At 36.4% G+C, this 23481-nt stretch overlaps 1 long non-coding RNA gene across 1 annotated transcript; it reads right to left on the reverse strand.

The window, feature by feature from the left end:
* Positions 1-297: 297 nt before the first annotated feature.
* On the reverse strand, positions 298-13630 carry LOC131200041 (uncharacterized). The gene is made up of 3 exons (XR_009155484.1): positions 9992-13630; positions 8001-8068; positions 298-2549 (listed from the first exon to the last, which is right to left on the reverse strand). It is a non-coding gene; the product is annotated as an uncharacterized LOC131200041 (long non-coding RNA).
* Positions 13631-23481: the final 9851 nt, after the last annotated feature.

Here is a 23481-nt window from a genome sequence, read left to right on the forward strand (position 1 = left end):
GTCAAAATTGCAAATGTGGAGGAAGCACGATGTGTACTGTCTCAGGGTATAGTGCCACACTACATTTATCCAATGAAATTTACTGCTCAGAAGATGTGAGATGCTACATCAATACAAGTAGCCTGCATTTAGTCACCAAAATTGGGACCAGCAACTTCATTGTTAAACAAGGTAGTTCCTAAATGAAACTGCAACTATGTTTTATTTATTTATTTATTTTAATTTTATTTTTATTTATTTGTCATAACACCATACATAAACATAAGCATGAAGCAACAGTAGGACAGGAACGGCAGGCATGTTTGTGCTCTTATGCAGGCCCCTTATAGACCTCTTAGGAAAGGGGTGAGGTCAATAGTAGACAGTTTTTGGTTGAAGCTTTGGGGACTTTGAGAAGAGACCACAGAGTCAGGTAGCGTATCCCAAGCATTAACAACTCTGTTACGGAAGTCATATTTTCTGCAATCAAGATTGGAGCAGTTAACATTAAGTTTAAATCTATTGTTTGCTCTTGTATTGTTGTGATTGAAGCTGAAGTAGTCTTCAACAGGAAGGCCATTGCAATAGATGATTCTATGAGTTAAACACAGGTCCTGTCGGAGGCGGCAGAGTTCTAAGTTTTCTAAATCCAGGATTTCAAGTCTGGTGGCATAAGGTATTTTGTTGTATTCAGAGGAATGGAGAACTCTTCTTGTAAAATATTTCCGGACACTTTCAATTGTATTGATGTCTGAAATGGGGTATGGGTTCCAGACAGGTGAGCTGTATTCAAGAATTGGTCTAGCAAATGTTTTGTAAGCTCTGGTTAGTAGTATAGTGTTTCTGGATAAGAAGCTACGTAAGATTAGGTTTACAACTCTTAATGCCTTTTTTGTGATGTAGTTGCAATGGGATTTGGCACTTAGGTCATTGGATATGAAGACTCCAAGGTCTTTGACAGGGGGTCATCTGTAAGATAATGTCCGTCGAGTTTGTATTTAGTGTTTGGATTCTTTTTTTCCAATGTGTAAGACAGAGCATTTGCTGGTTGAGATTTGGAGTTGCCAGGTTTTAGACCATTCTGACACAAAGTCAAGGTCTTTTTGAAGGGTAGCTGTATTGTTAGTAGTGTTAAATAGTTTGACATCATCAGCAAAGAGAACACAATTACTTTTAATATGGTCACAGAGATCATTAATGTATAATATGAAGAGTGTTGGTCCAAGAACACTGCCGCAGGGAACACCACTATTGACAGGAACAGGATTTGATAGGGCACTACCAATTTTGACCACTTGTTGTCTGTTTGACAGAAACGCTGTTATCCAATTCTGGAGGGATCCGTAGATGCTGTAGGATTTTAGTTTGAGGAGAAGTTTGTCGTGTACCACTGAGTCAAAACAGAAGTCTATGTAAATTGCATCTATTGTTTTGCCTTGATCAAGATTAGTAGTCCATATATTTTTGCAGTGAAGAAGTTTTAAGTTACATGATAATTTTTTTCTGACACCAAATTGTTTATTAGAGAGTAGGTTGTTTGTTTCTAGGTGGAGGGTAATGTATTGGTTGATAATTCTATAACTTTACAGGTAATGCAGCATAGAGAGATAGGTCTGTAATTTTCAACTAGGCTGGGGTCTCCTTTTTTGAAGACAGGGATGACCGTGGCTAGTGACCAAAGTTTGGGAAGGGAACTGGTCGTGAAGGATTTTTCAAAGATTATGCTTAGTGGTTCTGCTATATAAGTGGAAAGCTTTTTTAAGAAGTATGCACATAGTCCATCAGGTCCTATAGATAAGGATGGTTTTAAATTGTGAAGAGCTTTTTCAACATTTTCTTCAGTGAAATCTATATGAGTTAGGTCGTTGTTGGTGTGGTTGGGAAATTTCGGGTTTGAGCCATTGCTGTTGACAAAGACTGAGCCGAAGAATGTGTTAAAGAGGTTTGCTTTAACTGTTTTGTCGTTATTTTCTTTGCCGTTAGATTTTTTTAGTGGTGGGATGGATCTAGATACATTAAGTTTGTTATTCACAAAATTATAAAAAGCACGATTGGAATTTGAGCACAGAAGGGCTTCTTCTTGCTTGGTGTGGTAATTTGTGCATTCAATTTTTATTTGGTTGCATATATCTCTGTAGCAGTTTTTGAAATTTGCCACATGCCCCTTTTTGTTTTTTCTCCAAAGGGATTTTTTTTGGGGGGGATTGGATCTTTTTTATTGATATGGGTAATTTGTTTTTTCTGATTTTGGTGGTGGTTAGTGGTATTTAGAGTTTAATTACTCTATTGACTTTGAGTAGGAAAACTTTGTAGTGGTCTTCAGCAGTGATACAGGTTGAGAATAGATTTTGCCAATCAAGAAATGAGAGGTAGGTGTTTATAAAGTTATAGTTGGCTTTTTTGAAATTGTAGATTTGATTACTATTATTATAATGATTTTTGTAAGGGCGTATATTGAGGCAAAAGTCTATCATACTGTGGTCACTGTTGGAAAATGGTTCTTTTATTTGTAGTCCATAAATTGAGTTTGTGTTATTGCAGAAGATGATGTATGAGAGTACTTCAGTTTCCTGTAAAGGTGATTGAAAAATTCCTTTTTTTAATCACTATTGTAATTGCAAATGGTCACTAAACAAGGCAATTGCTAAATGAAGACTGCCAGTATATCCATTTCTGAATATCCAGCATTTTGGGAAAGAAAAATTGGGCCTACAACAGCAATGCTGGGGCATCTGAGTTCCTCTCTCTTTTTTTCTCTCCTTCTCTCTGTCCCTCTCCCTCCCTCCCTCCCTCTCTCTCCCCCCTCTCTTTCTTTATTTCTGTCTTTCTCAAAAACATATACGTCCTGTACATATATATGTGTATGCATACACAACTGTAAGAACAGTTATTTCCAAAATTCTGCTTGTATAACTCTATCCAGCAGAGATATATTTATTTAATGCTACACTGAGCAGATGAAAAACACACAATACTAGCTTCTGGGGGAAAATCATGTATTAATGCAGGATGCTTTACAGAACTTATTTCCATACATTGGAAAACAAGCTGTTTTTAAGTTATGATGAGTACATTAGCTCCACTCTTTTGCATATGCATATAAACAGTTCCTGCCTTCATCTTGTATATTTTTAGTCAACAGAAAAATTTGTATAGGATAAAAGTAAGAAAAAAGAAAGGATCCTATGTATCTTAAAAAGAAATTGCAAACATAAGGACGAATATTTTAATCATCAGTAGCTTAAATGAAGGACTAAAAATCTCATAATTTTAAAGGACTGACACCATTTATAATGACATAACGTCTGTCCACAAATGTCAATCCTTTCTACCTAGATATTGTTTAGCCTAGTATGTCCATACAAGCTTTGTAAACCCAGCAGATTTTGCAAGGCAGTGGGTATCTGTACTTTACTCCTCTTATACGGTTGCTTCACTTTCTCTTTCTCTCTTTATCATCTGTATATCATTTGACAGTCATTGAAGGGAATGAATGGCTGTAGTCTTAGCAGAAAGTGTACAGTAATGAAAACAATCAAATGGACTAAGAATATATGCTGAGTTCTGTCGACCAAATGCCTTTACTTAATCTATCCAGTTATCATTTCCTATTGTACATAAACTTTGGCCACCTAATGAGAAGGAAGGACTCACTGGAGAAGAGCCTAATGCTGGGAAAGATTGAGGGCAAAAGAAGAAGGGGACGGCAGAGAATGAGATGGCTGGATGGAGTCACTGAAGCAGTAGGCATGAGTTTAAATGGCCTCCAGAGGATGGTAGAGGACAGGAAGGCCTGGAGGAACGTTGTCCATGGGGTCGCGATGGGTTGGACATGGCTTCGCAACTAAAAACAACAACAACAACATTGTACATAAACAGAAGCCTATAGTTTGGAGAAGATGGAAGGGTCACCATTATAAATCGGAGTTTTTTATTTGGGGGATAATGAATACTTTCATCTAGGTGCATGTTTAACAAGACATGATGTTTCTATTTCAAATAATAACTTGAATGTTGGATTCAATTGTCCATTTTCTGAGATTTGAAATGCTTTTTAAAAAGTTTAATAAGCTTTTCCACTATCAGCTCATAAGAAGATGGCCTGAGAGCTCAGGATTTCCAACTTCTAAAGGTAAATGGGGCTATTTTTAATCTAGGTTTTCAGGAGCAACTATTCTTTCATATGATAATCTGATGAACTTCAGTTTTGCTAAACAAGAACAAACTGCCATTTCACACAAGTTCCTAGCAATGACTCAATCAATATACATAAATACATAACAATCTCCCTCAGCCTCCAATAACATTTTGCCCCCATTTTTTTTTAAAAAGAGAATTGATGGGTGTTGTGAAATCCAAGCTATTTTCTTCTGTTATACTAATGTCAAAAATAATCAGCATTTCTCTTTTGTAAAGGATTTGTCATTATCATAATGGAGTAATATAACATGATAATGTATCTTAAACTTGGGAAGACTATTGGAGATCGATGTTTTTCAAATGTCATAGCTAAAGGAGTGACATCCCAAGAAATAATGCTATAATGCAGTCTAAACAACACAGCAATGATATATGTGCCGTTGCTCTAGCAAATGTGATGGATTGTCATATTTTTGCTATTTTCAAAGGGAATTAAAATTCACTAGCACAGTTAAGCATATGGAATCTGGATTTAACTTTACTTTGACTCATTGAAATAATATGATTTAATCTTGCTGTGGCAAACTGAAGTTGGTTCATTTCAGTAGCCTTAAATGTGGATCTGACCCATAGTCACATATCTAAATATGTTAATACAGGGGTTCCCAACCCCCAACCCCCAGCCTGTTGACTGGCACTGGTCTGCAGCCTGCCAGGAACCAGGCCGGGCAAATGAGAAAAGCCCCATTCGCACACGTCCAGGATCCAAGCAGTAAGTGAAACCATGCATAATCCCCAACCCATGGTAAAACTACCCTCCACAGAACCAGTCCCTGGCGCCCAAAAGGTTGGGAGGCCCTGTGTTAACAAATAGATTGTAAGTCCTCAATGAAAATAACTCATTAGGCATTATTTTCATTCTCCAGCAGCATTTTATAATCATATTAGAGCAACAATTAAGAGAATAACTTGGTCTTTCGTGATTTGAATTATATAGAAGGAAAAAATGTTATTTGGAGACATTTTGACCAACATTTTTACTTCCTCCAAATGTCTACTAGAAAGGTATAAATATTTCATTTCATTTTTATTCCTTGAGGAGCCTAGATTCATTCATGCAGAAGCGTACAAGCTGGTGACTCCAGGGTTTTAGATTGCAACTCATAATATTTTTTCCATTGGTGCTACCTAGGATTGATGGAAGTTAGGTCAAAAACATTGGGAAGTCATCAATAGCCTATGGCCATAGCAGCACTGGTGCATACATAATTTGGACATCATACTGATGTCCACAGGACTGCTCTTGTACTATTTATTTTATGACTTAGCTGGACTGTTTTAACTATTTGTCTAATTTATAGTGTTTCTTTATACAATACATCAGGGGAATTTGATCAAAGTTGAGATAAAAAGTAAGAATGTATAAAACAGTGCAGTTAAATACCGCTTTTGACACATGTCAGGTTTATGATTAGTATTGATGTAATCAACATTATCAGTTCTGTTGTACTTATTGTATTACACTTACTGTGTCTCATTAGCTAGCTAGCAGTCAAATTGTACATCATAATCTATTCAGATTACATAGAAGCAACAAATCTAGGGATCAGTTTGCGCTAAGTAAAACAATAAAAAAAGTTTGCTTTGGGACTCTAACTAACTCCCTTTTATGACCTAAGGGCATGCGTAGTAATAGGGTTTGTTTGTTTTTTAGCCTGTAGCACCACACGCTGCTATAGAGCCTGCCAAAATCAGTTAAATCAGATTATCTGTAATAAAACAACAAACATGAAATGTTAATAAAAGCTATAGAGTTTTGGTAATATGCATGCATATTTATTTATAATTTATTGATCTATCTGTCTGTTTTACATCGATCAATCACCATAGTGAACTATGTACTTGAAGAAGAATTGCTTAGAATAAATAATATTCAGATACACATGGGTTATACTGGTTGGTTTGGGTGGGGGGAGACAAGTTGGAACAGCTAATCCTGGAAGAAATTAGATGAGTGAAAACAAGTTTAATATTAGGCACTTTAATGATAGTTCTTCAAATCTATATATTTATTATTGAATATCATAACAGTTAAACAGTTCCTAACCATGAATAATTGTAAGTGAATTCCATCCTTAAAAATTCCTTCCTGAAGCCCCCAACCAATGCTACATCTACTCTATTAACCTCCATTGGACTATAAAAACTTTTGATGTACCACTCGAAAATTAATTTAGTTGAGAGACGAAGAAAATAATAGAAAAAAGAAAGGCAATAGAAGAGGAAAGGATTAATTAATCCAAGGAATTCTCTCCACCTATTGTTGTGCCTTTTCTTAAGACAGAAAAAAGAGAATGCATGGTCCAAGTGGCTTGAAAAACCTGTATTGCCTTCTACACTAAGGTGGAGTTGAAGGAGTCACACTGGAATGAGTATTGGCTGAATGGTAATTCTGTATTGCTTGTCTATGTGTAAGGAAGAATATCTTTATAAATTTAAATATGTTTTCAAATGACTAGATGAAGAATTTTCCAAATGCATCATTTGAAGTTTCAAGATGTTTCTTTAAGAACCAATACATGCTATTATTTTAAGAAGCAAATTAAAAGTATAACTTTTTGTTTTATTCTCTGCGGCAGTCTTTCTCCTTCCAACTATTAACTGACCAATTTCCTGCCCAGCTATCGTTCCTTCAGTTTTAAATGTTGCAGTCCAAAATTACTTTTTTCTTTCCATCTAAATCTAAATATAGTTACATTCTTTCGATGATCTCAAATGGTATCAGCCAAAAATTGTACATGAAGGGTTCTAATGAATTCAAAATACAAATATGAATTCAAAGTACATGAAGGGTTCTAATGAATTCAAAATACTAATTACTGTAGATCACACTGCAAATTCTAAAAAAAAAAAATTAGTATGAAAAGAATCAAGATTCACATGATTTGCTAAATTATATAATTTTATATCTTTTCTCTTTTAATTTTCTTCTATTAATTTAAATGGTGGGGGGTTTTGGGGTATTACACTAGCGTATCTGCAAGCTGCTATGTATCCAATTAGTTTCATTAATTCAGCTCCCCAGAGTTTATTCTGACTATCTACAATGTTTAAATCCTGCACATAGAAACATATTTCAGCCATGGAAGTAATGACCCATAGAAACCTTCATTATGATAGCTTTTATTTATTGTAATTAATCTATTTCCGCAGCAAACATTTTACTGCTTCCAAATATATGACCCTAGAAGAAGCATATCTAATTAAATTATCCTTTTCTTTGGTGTGCTTCAAAACATTCTCTATTATATCATTTAACATCAGTAGAAGATTCTCTTTCTCACAAAAGAACTCCTAAATCAGTTTTAATATTTCCCAGAGCATGCCATGTTATTTAGAACATGTTAGAACAGGGGTGTCAAACTAGATTTCTTGGAGGACCAGCTCAGCATTGTAGTTGTCCTCCATGAGCCGGAGGGGGGAGAGAAGATGAGACGAACGCCCTCCTGCAGCACCTTGCTGGCCAAAATGGGACAAGGGGGTCTGGGGCCAGCCCCCGCATGGCCCATTTTGGCCGGCAGAGTGCTACAGGAGGCCATCCAGGCCAAAAAGGGGCCATACAAGGGACACCTGCAGTTCTTCCATGCCCCAATTTTCACTAGCAGAGGCACCACAGGCCAGTCGTTTGCTATTTCCAGGTGGGTCCCATGAGCTGGATCTGGCCCGCGGGGCTTGAGTTTGACACCCCTGTGTTAAAACATGTCTCCAAAAATACATTTTGCTTTCAAATATCTTCCATTAAATTTAAAAGGCTGTACATTCTTTCCTAAGTTGGGAAACAGCAAATTTCCTAAGATTTGCACAACAAATTACACACATACCTCAGTAGTCTTGTTGGTTGAAACTGGGAAAATATTTGTATCTGACACCTGGATCCATTGAAGATGATCTGTAAAGGAAAGCCAGAGACTCTTAGCAAGAATGAGAGCTATATATATATACACACAGCTCCTTAGTTGAATTTTTACACTGAAAACTTAGCTTGTATGTTCAATGATAGCTTCACCAAAGGTAGCGATTGGTGTACAAGTATTAAGGTATCAAAGACCTGTGAATGGAAAGCCCAAGAAAGAAATAGACGTGGTTTTCTATGGTTCTCCAGCACTAATCATACATGTCAGGAAATTTTGGCTATCAGCTTTTGGGAAGCGATTACTCCAGTTTCTTCATCGCTGACAATTGGCACTATCAAAGGCAAGATAACACAATAATCATCCAGGAAGACAGAGAAAGAGATCTTTGTGCACAGCGTGCAGGGATCAAAGTTCAACACTTCAATAAAGTTTTTAAAAAGTGAGATAGCAAGCTCCTATGCTCAGTACCATACATTGCTGTGCTTAGATATGCTTAAACAAGAACTATTCAAGCAGCCTGAACTCCTTGCTTTGCAATAAATTGCAAAATACTTTTTGCTGTTTGTTCTAAGATATTTTTTAAAAGTCCTTAAACTTGCATGAAGTTTATTTAATCAAGGAAGGACACTGTAATAAATCTTGCCTTTCTGAAAGTTCTTAATATTCAAAAATCCATTAACAATGAATTTCCTTCAGTGGTTAAAAAATCTAGTCTTCTTTGAAAACATTGAATTGTATCTTAGGCAAGATGACTTCCCTCCCCACAGCTCTCAGAATTTTAAAAACCATTGGAGAACCCTGCCTTGTAGTCTCCTCATGAGGAGCTATTGTATGGAACCCTTGTGAGTGATCTTGGGTCCTCTTCTTGCTCCAGAGAGGCATTTCAAGGACCCAATCAGTGGTTCCTCTTTCTGTCGTAGTCATCAGGTCCTTTTTTTATTATTATTGAAAAAGTTTTAAAAAACAAAAACATTTCCCCCCCTTTTTTTCCCCTCCCTCCCAGAAAACCCCCTTCCCCCCCCCCCGCTTCCTGGGTCAATCACAAGGTATTGTAATCCAATTAACCTCATCCAAATATTTTCATCTCCCAACCCCCTCCCCATTACATAAAATAATACTTCCTAATTATTCAAAGGCAATCTGATATTTCTTAATCTGATATCTGTTTTGTAGATAATCAATCCATTTTTTCCATTCAATTAAATATCTTTCCTGCGTATTGTCTTTCAAAAAAGCTGAGATTTTAGCCATCTCAGCCAAATTAATGACTTTCAATATCCATTCTTCTATTGTAGGTACCTCTTCTTTCTTCCAGTATTGTCCAATCAACAGTCTTGCTGCTGTTATTAAATTCAGAATCAATTTAGTCTCAATCCCTGTACAATCCGTTATAATTCCCAAAAGGAAAAATTGCGGCAGGAACTTTATCTTCTTCTTCAGTACATTTTGAATAATCCACCAAATTCTTATCCAAAAGGCCTTAATTTTCTTGCAAGTCCACCAAATATGAAAATATGTAGCGTCATCACAATCACACCTCCAACATTTTGCTTGGATATCAGGATACATACATGATAATTTTTTGGGATCTAAGTGCCATCTATAAAACATCTTATAAAAATTTTCCCTTAAATTCTGTGCTTGTGTAAACTTAACATTTCTAACCCAGATTTTCTCCCATGTTTCCAACATTATTGGTTCCTGAATATTCTGTGCCCATTTTATCATACAGTCCTTTACCAAATCTTTTTCCGAATCTATTTCAAGCAACACATTATACAATCTCTTTATATGCTCCTGGGTCTGATTTCTAATTTGCTTTATTAAATTTTCCTCCCTTTGCATTATACCAATTTTTTGATCTTCTTTCCATCTAGCACTTAGTTGCCCATATTGAAACCAAGTATAATTCCTCCCTTCTTCATTTAATACCTGTAATGATTTTAATTGAAATCTACCTCCTTCAGCATACAAAAGTTCTTTGTAAGGTAGTCATCAGGTCTTGTGCATCCATCTTCAGTTCGCCATTGCTCCTTGGAAGCCACATTACTGAAAGCAGAGTATATGAGGGTGGGTGCTTTCTACTAATAAGCAGTTTCAGTCAGTCACTGTTAACCAGGAAAACCTCTTTCCAATCTGTCATCATATTTCACGCACAATCCAGAGGAGGGCCAACCCTGGTTCTAAAAATCTGGAAAATTAATTTTCTCAGACATGTCTCTTTCCTCCATTGTACCTGCTGCTGGGATATGTGGTGAAGGTTGGCCAAATGCCTTGCTGGGAAAAATAAAGAAGACAGGCCCACTCAAAAATACGACATTTTACACTAGCCCTTGGTACATAGCCATAGCAACATTTCAAAGTATACCAAAAATGTGCTTGTGTGAACATGCTAATAAAGGGATCCAGGGGGGAATGGGTGCCTTTTTCTGGTCATAAAATATATGCAAACCTACCTAAAGGCATACAGCTAAACAAAGAATAGGAGGAAAGAATGCAGGCTCCCTACAGCTGGATTATATTGGAATTTCATGCAAAAGAAAGAGAGGAGTCTGAGGGGATGGCAGACAAGGGAGCAATGGGAGGAAAAACCACAGCAGCAGCAGCAGCAGCAGGAGGAGGAGGAGGAGGAGGAGGAAGAGGAGGAGGAGGAGGAGGAGGAGGAGGTCTTAACAGAAGAAAATGCTGAGTAACTGAAAGCAGAGATAAAAGGTAAAGAGGAGACATGGAATTCTACCTGTAGAAGGGGAAGGGTAGAGAAAGAGGGGGAGAGAAGAAATAATTGTGTTGAAAATATGATTGATCGGAGGAGGATACATGCTTAAAGTGATAGGGCCAAATACCCATCTGAGGTGCCTAAGCTTTCCTGCCAGTTTTTGGCACTCTTAAATCAACCCCATGAGCTTGTCCTAGAAATGCTAGTGATAAAATAAAACTATACTATTCAATTAATCAAATTTCATATCCCCTCGGTAAGGATGGAAAGGTAGGTGGTTTAGCTGCCCACATGACATTCTCCCATTTCAGAATATGAGAGAAAGGTCTTGCTTTCACCCCACTGCCATCACAACCTGGTAAGGAACCAAAACCACCAAATCAGGGAGTTTAGGAATTCAGAAGGAGGAGATTCTCAAGGGAAGTGTTGGGCTTCAAGTGAATTAATATTTATAACTCCTATAAGTAGCTTATTATTTTTTAAATGATACTGTCCAATAGCATTTTGCAATTGCAAATCTCAGTCTGAATCAAATCAACAGTCGTTGCTCATTATTCCTGCAGTTAATTATATTGCTGATGTGAAATTAATATTCTGCAGGCTAAAACTTAGTGGTTTTTCTCTGCTACTTCAACTAAATCTCACTTAATAGGAATGGGATATTCAATCCAGATTTATAGCTGAAATGTTCAGTTTAATTGCTGGGCAGTGTTTCAACTGAACTCTCAGCTCTCCTACTGGGAAAATCATGGGAGAAAATAAATTACTCTATGAGCCTGTATATATCTCTTAGCCAGAGACTCAGTGAGTTATATTACCTTCTCTAATTGTTTTCAGAACTGCTTTATTTTGATTTTATATTTGATTTGACATGTTATAAGCATCACCCATTTTGACAATGAAAAATGCATTTCCTTCATTAATATCTGATTTCTTTTGGCTTAACAGACTGAGGCCTCCAGGGTATTATTCCAACTCATAGCCATCCACAGGTTTTCATGCTGGTTTCTGTAGCCACTCAGCAATTTTTAATAATGAAAATTATGCCTGCCAAATTGTCTCCCATTTCCCAAAGGGATTGTTTGTCCCCTGCACGTCACTAATAACGATATAGATAGATAGCCTCTTATAAGAATATTGGGCCAATTCCCTTGTGATTGAAGAAGGCAAATGTTTTTGGCAATTTTGGAGACTCTTTTCTCAAACATTCAATACAGGCTAATCAAGGACTAATTTAGGGACAGTAAACTGTGGCTCAATAGTTCCAGTTTTACATTTTAGGCTCCTACAGTTTCCTAACATCTTGCCACTAAAATGAAGCATATTTTGATAGCATGACTATTGTGATTTTTCTGGGGAGAGAGAGAATATGCCAATGAAAAGAGATTCCTTAGCATTAAATACTGGGTGGGGGGGAGCAACTTTCTCCAATCCATGCCTGAAAGTCAATTAGACTTGCAATTCAAACGTATCTATTAACTAGAAATGAGGTAAGGTTCTCTATTGTAGTTGAAGCCAACAGTGAATTTAGTTGAAACAGATGATACATGTACAGTGGAATAATCAAGAAATTCAAAAAAATAGCAGGGAGATTGTCACCATTTCTCTTAGCATTAATTCCTGAGGTTTGCCCAATATTTAGACTAGCAATCTTTCTGATAACTATGACATCCTTCTGAGCAAAAATTAAACAAAATGCTCTATTATACTTTTTGAATACGTAAGATTAAAAAATGATCGGCCCACAGTGCAATTGATCTTGCCTCCTGATTATAAGACTTAACATACAGCATCTTTCATAGTTTGCTTTAGCTCTTAATTTATTATTTAAATTAATTCCTTGTGGCACCATTTGAAACACAAAAGACTAGTATGTTTAACAGTGTCAGTCTTGATTATGAAAAATGCTGTTTATTCAACTGTTATAATTACTCTGGATTGTAAAATGATGCAAACCACATTCTGTTTCTGTGTGTGTGTGTGTGTGTGTGTACATTTATCTTGCATTGTTTGAGGTAGTTCAACTCATAAACAAATATATAATTAGAGATAGCTAAAAGTAATTCTATTATAGGATTGTGTATCAAGTAAGTAGAACAGGAAAGGTTGTATCAGATTTTGACATCTGGTTCCTTGCTGTTTTGACAAGCAACTGCACAGTTTTAAGCGAATCATTTTTAACAACGTTGTAGATTTGTTTGGGAAAACCAAAAAACATGACTGATTTGTTTCAATGTAAGGAATAAGAACAAATTTGATCCATGGGTTCACAACTATGTTTGCTATAAATCAGGAAATGCCCAGTTTGACTTTGGCCTCTTCTATGAACTCATTTGAACTTAAATTCCTAAATAATAATCTAAATAGGGTTGGGACTCTAGAAAAAATACAGAGAAGAGCAACAAAGATGATTAGGGGGCTGTAGGCTGTAGTTCAGATATGAACAACGGTTTCAGGAATTGGGAATGTCTAGTCTAATGAAGCAAAAGACTAGGGGTGACATGATAGCAGTCTTCCAATACTTAAGGGTGCACCACAAAGAGGGGTCAACCTATTCTCTAAACTCCTGAAGGCAGAACAAGGAGGGAAAATATCAAGGAGAGATCCAACCTAGAATTAAGGAAAAGTTTTGTGACAGTGAGAACAATTAACTTTCCTCCAGAAGTCACGGGTGCTCCATCACTGGCGATTTTTAAGAAGAGATTGGACAACCATTTGTCTGGAATGGTGTAAGGTTTCTTGCTTGAGCAGGGGGTTGGACTAGAAGACCTCCAAGATCCCTTCCAACTTTGTTATTCTGTTAAATGAATTTTTGGATTTCAGCTGTGATATCTTTATCAGGATATAACAATAACTTGAATCTTAAGATGTATATTCCTAGTGACAGAATATGTATTGTATTTGTTAATGGACATAACTATTGAAAATAATTTATACAAGTGTAAGGAACAGCACACATTTTTCCCAATTATTATTATAATCATGATTTATGATTTGTTGCTTGTGTGTACACTGAGAGCTTATGCACCAGAAACAAATTCTTTGTATATCCAATCACACTTGGCCAATGAAGAATTCTAATTCTAATGTTCATCACTTGTACACAATTCTATTTCAATTTCAATGTTATAGTGTTCAAAACAATTAATTTTTTTGTCTACTGTAATTTTTTCTAATAACTCTAAATACAAAAACCATCAATAACCATATTCTCTGCCTTCAGTTCTTCTCTTGATTTTATATTACTCTTGACAAAATTCTACTATCTTCTGTTAGGTAAGCCATTTGTGTTTGCCTATTATTTCTCATCTATAAAATGTAATCTAAGTTTGTAACTATTCCATTTACAACTTTTACAAAACAACAAAAATTTTGTATTACATAATTTGTTTTTATTTCCACTTCTCTTTCTATTAACATAGCTGGTGTGTTAAGATAAATATTGTTAACATCCCATTTCTCTTACTAATAATGTAAACTTGCAGCCACCCAGGGTAACTTATGATAGTGAGATGGGTGGCATATAAATTTAATAAATAAAATAAAAGCTTATTTTTTGAGAAATACTTATCTTTCCTTGAAATTTCTTTAATTTTTCTTCTTTTCTCTTTATTTCATTCAAAATAACTTGTATTTTGACTCTTCTTTTTGAGTTCACTATTATGTTGTATAAAAGAACCTCTAATAAAATCCTTCCTTGCACCTAAAATGCTTTTGATTTCTTTTTACAATCCTTCGCTATTGCTTCTTTCCATAGTAACATTTTGCTTAGGCTCCTTTTAATGCCACAGATATTTCCTAGCATTTTTGTCTGTTGTGCAACTTCCTTATCACATGACAACAATTTCATGCAATTACAGACCAAGATAACTCTTCAAATGCTGTGCTGCTGAGATCTTTGCCCCAGCCCAAGCTCACATCTGTTAGACTTCTATTCCAGCTCTTTAGTCAGGCAACAAATCAGACAGTCAGAGATGACAATATTTCCCCATATCAAACAATTGAAAGAACAACATTGTGTTTCTCCTATTTAACTCTGGCCACTGCTATGCTTGTTGTAATTAAGAATGGATCGTACAATTTGTTAGCTTGAAACTTGTCCTTTATTTGTTGGACACTTTAATACACTGAGAATAATTGTCGTTCTTCCCTTGCTTTTCAGAGTAATTTACGTAAATGATTAAAGCAGATGATGCCTTTTGTGTTCTACTAGTTTCTCATTTGAAACCAGCCTTCCCATTCTGGTTTTTTTGTTTTTTTTTGAAAGTTCATATGTTGACAAACAAAAGGATTCCAATGCCAGAAATTGTTCTATGAATGGAGGTGGTATCTTTGTTGTTTTCCCTATGAAATTAGACAGGTGACATCTAGCAGAATAAACAATATTTCTACCTAATTTTCCTAATGTGCTGTTTCTCATAATATTTCAGCTTTCAGATGATCATGCCATATGTTCAGGGAATCTGCTATAGTACTCTGATCACAACATTCCCAAAGGATGGGACTGTATGTTGAATTTCTTGCCGTCATTGAGCATAGCAACATGTGGTTTGAATGGGAAGTTTGGGATTTTCTCCTATTCACTGGATCTCTAAAGTCACTGTGGGAACAACACTACGATTTCCAGACTATACAATTTATTGAGGGGCTTTAGCCTGTCCCTGAATCATTATTCTTGTCAAGGTAGGAGAGAATGAAACACGGCCCAGAATGAGGATTTTGGATGTCTACAAAGCAGGCATCTTTATAGATATAGCTTACTTTAGAGTTGTGAGGGTTTGTCTTTTCTTTCATAGAGGATGATCTGTATTTATTTTTTGACAATTTGCAGATTTATCTGGTTTTACTGTTCTGATAATAGGTTTATTTATATCCTAAACAAAGTTATAATCTTGCTGAAGGGAAGGGGAGGGGAGGGGAGGGGAGGGGAGGAGAGGAGAGGAGAGGAGAGGAGAGGAGAGGAGAGGAAAGGAAAAGAAAGGAAAGGAAAGGAAAGGAAAGGAAAGGAAAGGAAAGGAAAGGAAAGGAAAGGAAAGGAAAGGAAAGGAAAGGAAAGGAGTCTGTAGAGAATCTCAGTCATCCAGGTCATGGTTGTCCCAAAGGTGCTTTTTCAGTAGGCAATTGGACTTTCTTGTTTTTCTTTGAAGACATTTCACTTCTCATCCAAGACACTTCTTCAACTCTGACAGGATAGTGGGGAATGGAAGGATTTATATTCCTTACAGACAGCTGGTAAGAGTCCTTGAAGCACTTGGAGGTTTATCTGTGTCCTCAGGGTTACCTGAGTAGTGACCCACTACTACCATTACAATATGTTAAGCAGTAATTCTATTTCAAATGGAGCTTTTCCATATGTTTCAGATCATCCATGTAAAGGAAGTAGAATAACATCTGGCAGATGTTTTTGATGTTTGATAGTCATGGCCTGACTTGTTCAGTATTGACAGAGGAATCAGTGCAATGACAAAAAGTAGTGGTGATAATGACTCTCACTGAAAGATTCGTCTCTTGATATTAACCTCTCTCAGTCTATCACACTGACCAGCAACAGTATCTTCCATTGTGTTATTAATCTCTGCATAAAGCTTCTGATATTTCTACTGACTCCTGTTATTTCTAGGTACTTGATTATCCAATCATGTGGTAGGAAGTCATCATTTTTTATGTGTGGATAATCTACCATTAGATTCACAGTATAAGACTGGTGGAAATTTAATAATTCAAGTCCTAACCAAGGCCCTAAGAATAGAATTTTATTGAATTTTATTGGCCAAGTGTGATTGGACACACAAGGAATTTGTCTTGGTGCATATGCTCTCAGTGTAATAAGAGTTATTAAGGAAATGCCTGGGAATGTAGGCAGTCCCAAGCAGGGTGGGTTTTTCTCTTTTGTGTTTGTGTGTAAAATCAGGGTGTTCAGACTTGATGCATTCAATATTTACCACCCAGAAATGCTCTCGACGATAAGATGGACAGTGTATAAATTTAATAAATAAATGTGTCCAGATATCAAGAAAGTCTTTTAGGTTTTGTGCCAAGTGCTCCAATCATAATTGGTACAACACTGGATTATTACTCCAGTATAAATATATGCATAATTAAATTTCAAAAAGGGAATATTGTGCTTAATTACATACATTTGAGTATGTATGTATATTGTGCTGAAGTTGAATATGCCCATTTAGTCTGGTCATCTTGACATCTATATAAGATGTGCTTGAAACAAGAGGTAATCTATATTTATTTTCTGTTTTATTTCAGCAAAATTTCACTTAGTGAGCATCTATCTTGGGTTTTAAACTTAATTTTAACCTTCCTTCCTTCCTTCTGTCCTTTCTTCCTTCTGTCCTTTCTTTCTTCCTTCCTTCCTTCCTTCCTTCCTTCCTTCCTTCCTTCCTTCCTTCCTTCCTTCCTTCGTCCTTCCTTCCTTTCTTTCTTTCATTCTCCCTATTGTATTTCATCCAGAGTCTTTCGGGTTTGGGATTGTTTATAGATGATATTAAAAAAATACATTAACAAACAAATTTTATAAGAAAAAAGGGCATAACAGCAGTGATTGCTAGCAGCCATTCTTGAATAAAAGAAATGAATGCCTTTTTTTTAGTTGGGGACCATAAGCATTTCTTCGCTTGCACTTTTCCAGCCCCCGAGCTCTGTATGCTGTGTGCTTCTGATGTGGTTTTATTGAAATTTTAAGGCTCACCTTTAAAAAAAAATGCATAGTTGAGTGTGTTTGCCTATAGGTGTGTGTGCATGTGTATGTGTAAATAGCTTATTTTTATTCACCAATAATAGTCACAGTCTAACTGTTTAACTCAAACATGATACAAGCACTCAAGTTTAGTACAACTCAATTTTATGAAAGGGAAGGTTTCTTATTAATGTTGCCTATTGATAGACATAATGATTCATATAGTAGAGTATATGGAATTTCTCACAGAGTATATGGAATTTCATCAGAGGTCAGAGCTTTTTTTGGCCTCAGTGTCTCAGCTAGTGTTGGTCAGCTTAGTTCTCATTGGGAATTGTCCAGTTTCTCCCTGGGATTCTTCCAGCTGCTGTTTATATCATAGGTCTTTGTAACTTTAAGGAAATTCTTTAGGTTCAGACAACAAGCCATTCTCCATGAGATATTTTAGTTATCTCTTTCTTGGCAGCCAAGAGTTCCCCTATCTGTTTTTGCCTTCAGCTTTCCAACTAACCTCATATTTTTCACACAGTTTCTATGTCTGTAGTTCTATGACCTCATGTTTTGCCCATGCTTCTGTCTCCTGTAACTTTTGCCATTTATTCCATAGTCATCTTCTGAAATGTTTGCATTGCATTGTACTTTTTCAGAAATAAAGTCAGAGAATAAAGATGGTCTGGTAAATCTGACCAATGAATAAATAAAATGTGAATAAACCAGATAGCTAAATATACACAATCTATATGTACCTGTACACATACTAATGATACAAAAGGTTTAATATTTTTATTTATAGCTTCTTGTTAAAATCATGGCAGTGTGATCTTTGAGTCTGTAGAGACTCTCAGTCATCCAGGTTATGATTGTTCCAAAGGTGCTTTTTTTCAGGAGGCAACTGGACTTCCTTGTTTTTTCTTTTGAAAACACTGAAAACTATTGTGCCCCGCCCGCCCTCCTCTCCTCAGCCGGGCCCCTCCCCTCTCCTGCTATCTGAGTCAGAGTCTGATAATGAAGAGGAACGGCCTGGCATGCCTCCAGCCCCCAGCCCTGGCACAATGCCCAGACAGAATGTCAGGAATGAGCAAACAAACCTCCCTTCTACAGCGTGTGAGCACAAAGCCAGCCACGTGCTAGAATTGCCAGCAGCAGATCAGGAGGACGGAAAGTCACAGTGGACAGATCCCCGCTTCTGGAGAATGGAGAGGCGACGTCAGCAAAAGGAAGGGAGGGGCAGGCCTGGATAAGTGCTGAGTCATGGAGCCACACCCTATGGCCTCTATAAAAGACCAGCTTGAGTCAAGCAATTTGAGTCAAGCAAAGTCTCATCTGGGTTGCTGAAGTCACACCTTGGATTCCTGCCTGCCCTGAGAACTCTGACAGGAATTTGGCAAAGCTGCAGAGGCTTCGTGGCCACACTTGATACAGACTTCCCAGACCTGGCTGTCAGAGGGGGAGTGGGACACAACAAGAACACAGACACGACAAGGAATATAAATCCTTCCATTCCCCACTATCCAATCAGAGCTGGAGAAGCTTTTGGGATGAGAAGTGAAATGTCTTTAAAAGAAAAAACAGGAAAGTCCAGTTGCCTCCTGAAAAAGCACCTTTGGGTGTGATCTTTGAGTCTGCAAAAGAAGACAGACTGCATGTGTTTCAGAAGCTATAGACAGCTTGTCCTGATCTGTAGAGCTGAATCCCATGTTGTATCTTCTGATTATCAAGTAGCAGATCGAGGTAAATGGGACTCTAAAGAAGAAATCTGGCCAGTGATTATGACCACTTTCATTCTATGAGTCTAGAGCAGCAGAACAAGGCACATCATATGCTGATGCACTTGCCTTGCAAAGTGAGATAGGGCCTCATTGCTTTGCTTCAATTTGTAACTCGCACTAGCTAAATGGCTACTCCTAATTTAATTTCCCTTTGTTGAAGAAATACTGAAGACCATAATCTACTTGAGAATGGCTGATCTGAACTAATGTGATATTTTTTTAGGGAAAAATATAAAAATACCTAGCTGAATTCTTCCAAGTCATTCATTGGAATCTATATTTAGGAGAAATGTGGGTGTAGTATATTTAATGTAAGAGTATCAACACTGTGTTTAAAGTGTACTAAGTAAGATGTAGAAAGTAATATGCATGCTGTGCATATACAATATAGTGTTTTTCTTCAAAAATGATGAAAGAGAAGAAAATAAAGGGCTCTGAACATCCCCCAGTTCAGGAGAAACCACAACAGAATGAAGAAAAAGAGTTCCCTGGCTCTCTAGTTATATTCCCAATATCCCTCTTGATCAACACAATAATATTGTACTATAAGGCTGTTCCTTTGCAACTCAATAGCATCAGTAAACATTTTATTAGTTTATTATAGCATAAAATACAATGGTGGAAAATGCATGATTAAAAAAAGAAGAGATTAAAAAAAAAGATAGAGAAAAAAAATGTAACAATTCCATAGTTTCTGACCATGACAGCATTTGAACCCAAGGAAGGTGTCATCTCTTTGCAGATGGGCCTCATTGTAAGACAGGACAAAAAGATAATGCCAGCATAATAATATCTCTGGCTGCTATGAAATGGAGTCTCATTGTGAGATTATGATTTTAGGAAACAGTAAGTCATCTTCACACCATTTATTTATTTATCAAGTTTAGATGTCACTCAACTCGTGGTTCAAGGTGACTGTCAATTTGAATGCCAAATTGACTAAAGATAGGAGAGGAATTAGCTATCCAACTTGAGATTTATAATATATTGTATTATAATTTATAATACATTATAAAATATAACATATTTATTATAAAAATAACTATTTAAAATATAAAATATAATACATTATGTATAATATTAAATATGTCTATACGTATAAATATAAAATGATTGTGATAATGTAATATAGAATGATTACAATATAATTTTTGTTAAATAGAATATATGATATCATATAACACCCCATACTATATCATTTCAAAACATAGTGTATCTGACAAACTTTTAATTTATAGTTCATCAAACAGTATTTAACCGGAAGATTATAAGAAGAAAGTTCAGAGCAAAATTGTGTCCACTAAATGACTTTTGGGGTGGGGGGTATATGGGTGGGAAATCATTATATCATTAATTATTATAGCTAGAAGGGGTTTTTTTCAGTATTTTTATTTTTAAAAATTAATGCTGTTTTCAAGTTAGATAGTACAAATGAAAGCTCCAACTAATTATTATCTGGACATCTATTAGTGTATTATTGTAAAGAGTAAGGGACAGACTTTCCATAAATCCTATGAAAAAACTAATATTTGGAAGTGACGGCAGATGTTTTCCTGATTCACTGGGATGTAAGAAGGAGAAGGAGGCCCGACACAATCAGATTTACAAAATTCTGCTATCATACCCTCTCTTAATAAATGGTAGTACTGGTCTTCAGTGGTGGGATTAAAATTTTTTTACTACCGGTTCTGTGGGCATGGCTTAGTGCACGTGGCATGGCTTGGATAGTGTAAAATCTCCATTCCAACCCCATTCCAAGAGAAGGATACTACAAAATCCCCATTCCCTCCTGATCAGCTGGGACCCGGGAGGCAGAGAATAGATGGGGGTGGGGCCAGTCGGAGTTGGTTCTCCGAACCACTCAAAATTTCTGCTACTAGTTCTCCAGAACTGGTCAGAACCTGCCACGCCCACCAAGCCACACCCATGGAACCAGTAGTAAAAAAACCTGCTGAATACCACCTCAGCTGGTCTTCCTATGGAGTTGAGTTGCTGGTTTGGTGTACCTAGTGGGGCTGAATTCAATAGAAGTGAATTAAGGTAGCAAAAAAATTCATAACTTTCCAGTAGAAATCAGGACAGGCAGGAAGTTTGCCCTGCTTAGGCTTTATATCTGTACATTATTTCAATACATTTTGTTTCTTTTCTGGCAGTACATCATTGATAGTAACACATTCCTTTCTTAGTTCAAAATTACACAGTGCCAGAAAACTTTTATAGGAGAGATTTGGGAGATCATTCATTCATTAATTCAATTTGTATGGTTGCCTATCTCAAACCAGCCTCTGGGAGGTAGGTATACAATAAGGTGAACAAGTGTCAACTGGGTGTTGGAATAAGAAACTAGAAGTATTGTTCCCTCATTTTAAATCCTAAATATGCTAACTACAGAATACAGACGGGACGGCTGGCCATAAGTTGAACTGAAATGAAAGTCAATAGGTTTAAATGCTTGACTTAGGCTCCATTGACCTCAGTGAGCCTACCTGGAGCATGATTAAGGGAGCATCTTACCCAATAGGAACTACTGTCAAAGACAGTGTTATTTAATATATGTTCCTTTAATACAGTGCAATACAATACAAATAACATGGAACAAGAAGTTCATAGTGAAGCATAAGATTACAAAGAAAACTTTTGGAGGTTCAGAAAAGTATCTTTCCTTCTTCAGCTCTTTTGCCCTTGAATTAATTTAATGGACTTCATTTATTTCTTCAAAAAACAACTTACCCTTTTTCATTTCAAGGAGGCTCTCTTGAACTGCATTTGGAAATATATTTTCTTTATATTTACTTTATTACTTACTTAGGTCATTCATATTTGGTGAAGAGGACTTTCTGGTTAGGGCCACCTGCTTTATAAAAAGTCTCCTTTTATGTGTATGCCAAATCAATTTTACACAAAGCTTTTCATCTCTTTCACTTGGCCAATGGAAATATGTATGTTAAAAACTAAACTATCTATTGAGGAAATGAAAAAGATACCCAGGAGGCTTCATGGTCTTTGAGAATTAGCAAATAAAAATTTGCAGATGTCATTTTCTCTCTTTCTCTCTTCCTCCTTCCCTCTGTCCCTCCCTCCCACTCTTTCTTTCTCTTTCCCCTTCTCTTTAAATTACAGTAGATGCAAACAGAAGGATAAAATTTCTTAAATATATGGATTTACCCTGCAACTGTTCTAACCATAAAGGCTTTGTATTTGCCAGCCAATCAACTATTCAGAAAAAAAACTATGGTAAGCTCTTTTAGGTGTATTGGACCACAATTCTCCTTGTCTAAAACTTTTGGCAAATGATCATTGAATTTATAGTGCAATACTTGGAGAAGGCTGAGATTTGGTTGAATACTGACTAAAAAATGAACATCTATGGTCCTAGTGCATTAATAATTTTCTTCCCTTCCTTCTCTCCTCCCTCCCTCCCTCCCTCCCTCCCTTCCTCAGAAGTTTCAGGAATACTTGGATATTAAACATCAAAACAACAATTCAGGGCTTCCAGTTCTAATAGATACATGAAAGCAGAAGAATTTCTCTCTTCTGTAAGAACTAAATCAATATTCATATTGCAGGATGATAAAACTGTAGTGTCAAAGCAGGGACAAATCTGGCTCAGATAGAAACCTCTAGGAAATTCCAGGGCTGTCAATTAGACTGGGAAATTGGGGGGAAGGGACTGGAAGAGTGATTGCAAATTACTTCCATACTGCTGACAAAATCAGGAATCAAGCTTAATATGGCCATTAAATAATAAAATGAGCATCACAGATGCATGATTTATTATAGGTTTGACTTCCTAGAAAATATCAATAGGTTTGCAACGATGCAAGACTCTGTTAAGGATAAAGCATTTTAGTCCTTATCTATGCCTACAGATAAGAACTTGATTTTCCTCTCTGCCATACTCATAATGAGAAAATCAGACAGCCCTGTGCCCAAATTGTTTGCACTGTTCAAGAGAATGTAAATTCCCTGCATGGGAAGTTATGGGTAATAATTTCAGTTTGTGTCCTCCTTTTCTGTTCCCAAAAAGAAATGCTGTAACTTTCCTTTTAGTGGCAATGCCTAATACGAAGTCCTAGAGAACATAAACTCAACGTCTTAGATGCAGCTGCCAGAATTCCTCCAAGAGTTATTAACCATGTGTAACTTTGATGGGACAGTGCAAGAACATTATTGGAAGTTACCATAATAGTATTTCATTTATTTAATGTAATATGGTGAAACTTAAATTGCATCAAATTAAATTCTATATCGTAAATACAAATATGCTACATG

This window comes from Ahaetulla prasina, chromosome 5, assembly GCF_028640845.1.
Source record: "Ahaetulla prasina isolate Xishuangbanna chromosome 5, ASM2864084v1, whole genome shotgun sequence".
Taxonomy (NCBI): domain Eukaryota; kingdom Metazoa; phylum Chordata; class Lepidosauria; order Squamata; family Colubridae; genus Ahaetulla; species Ahaetulla prasina.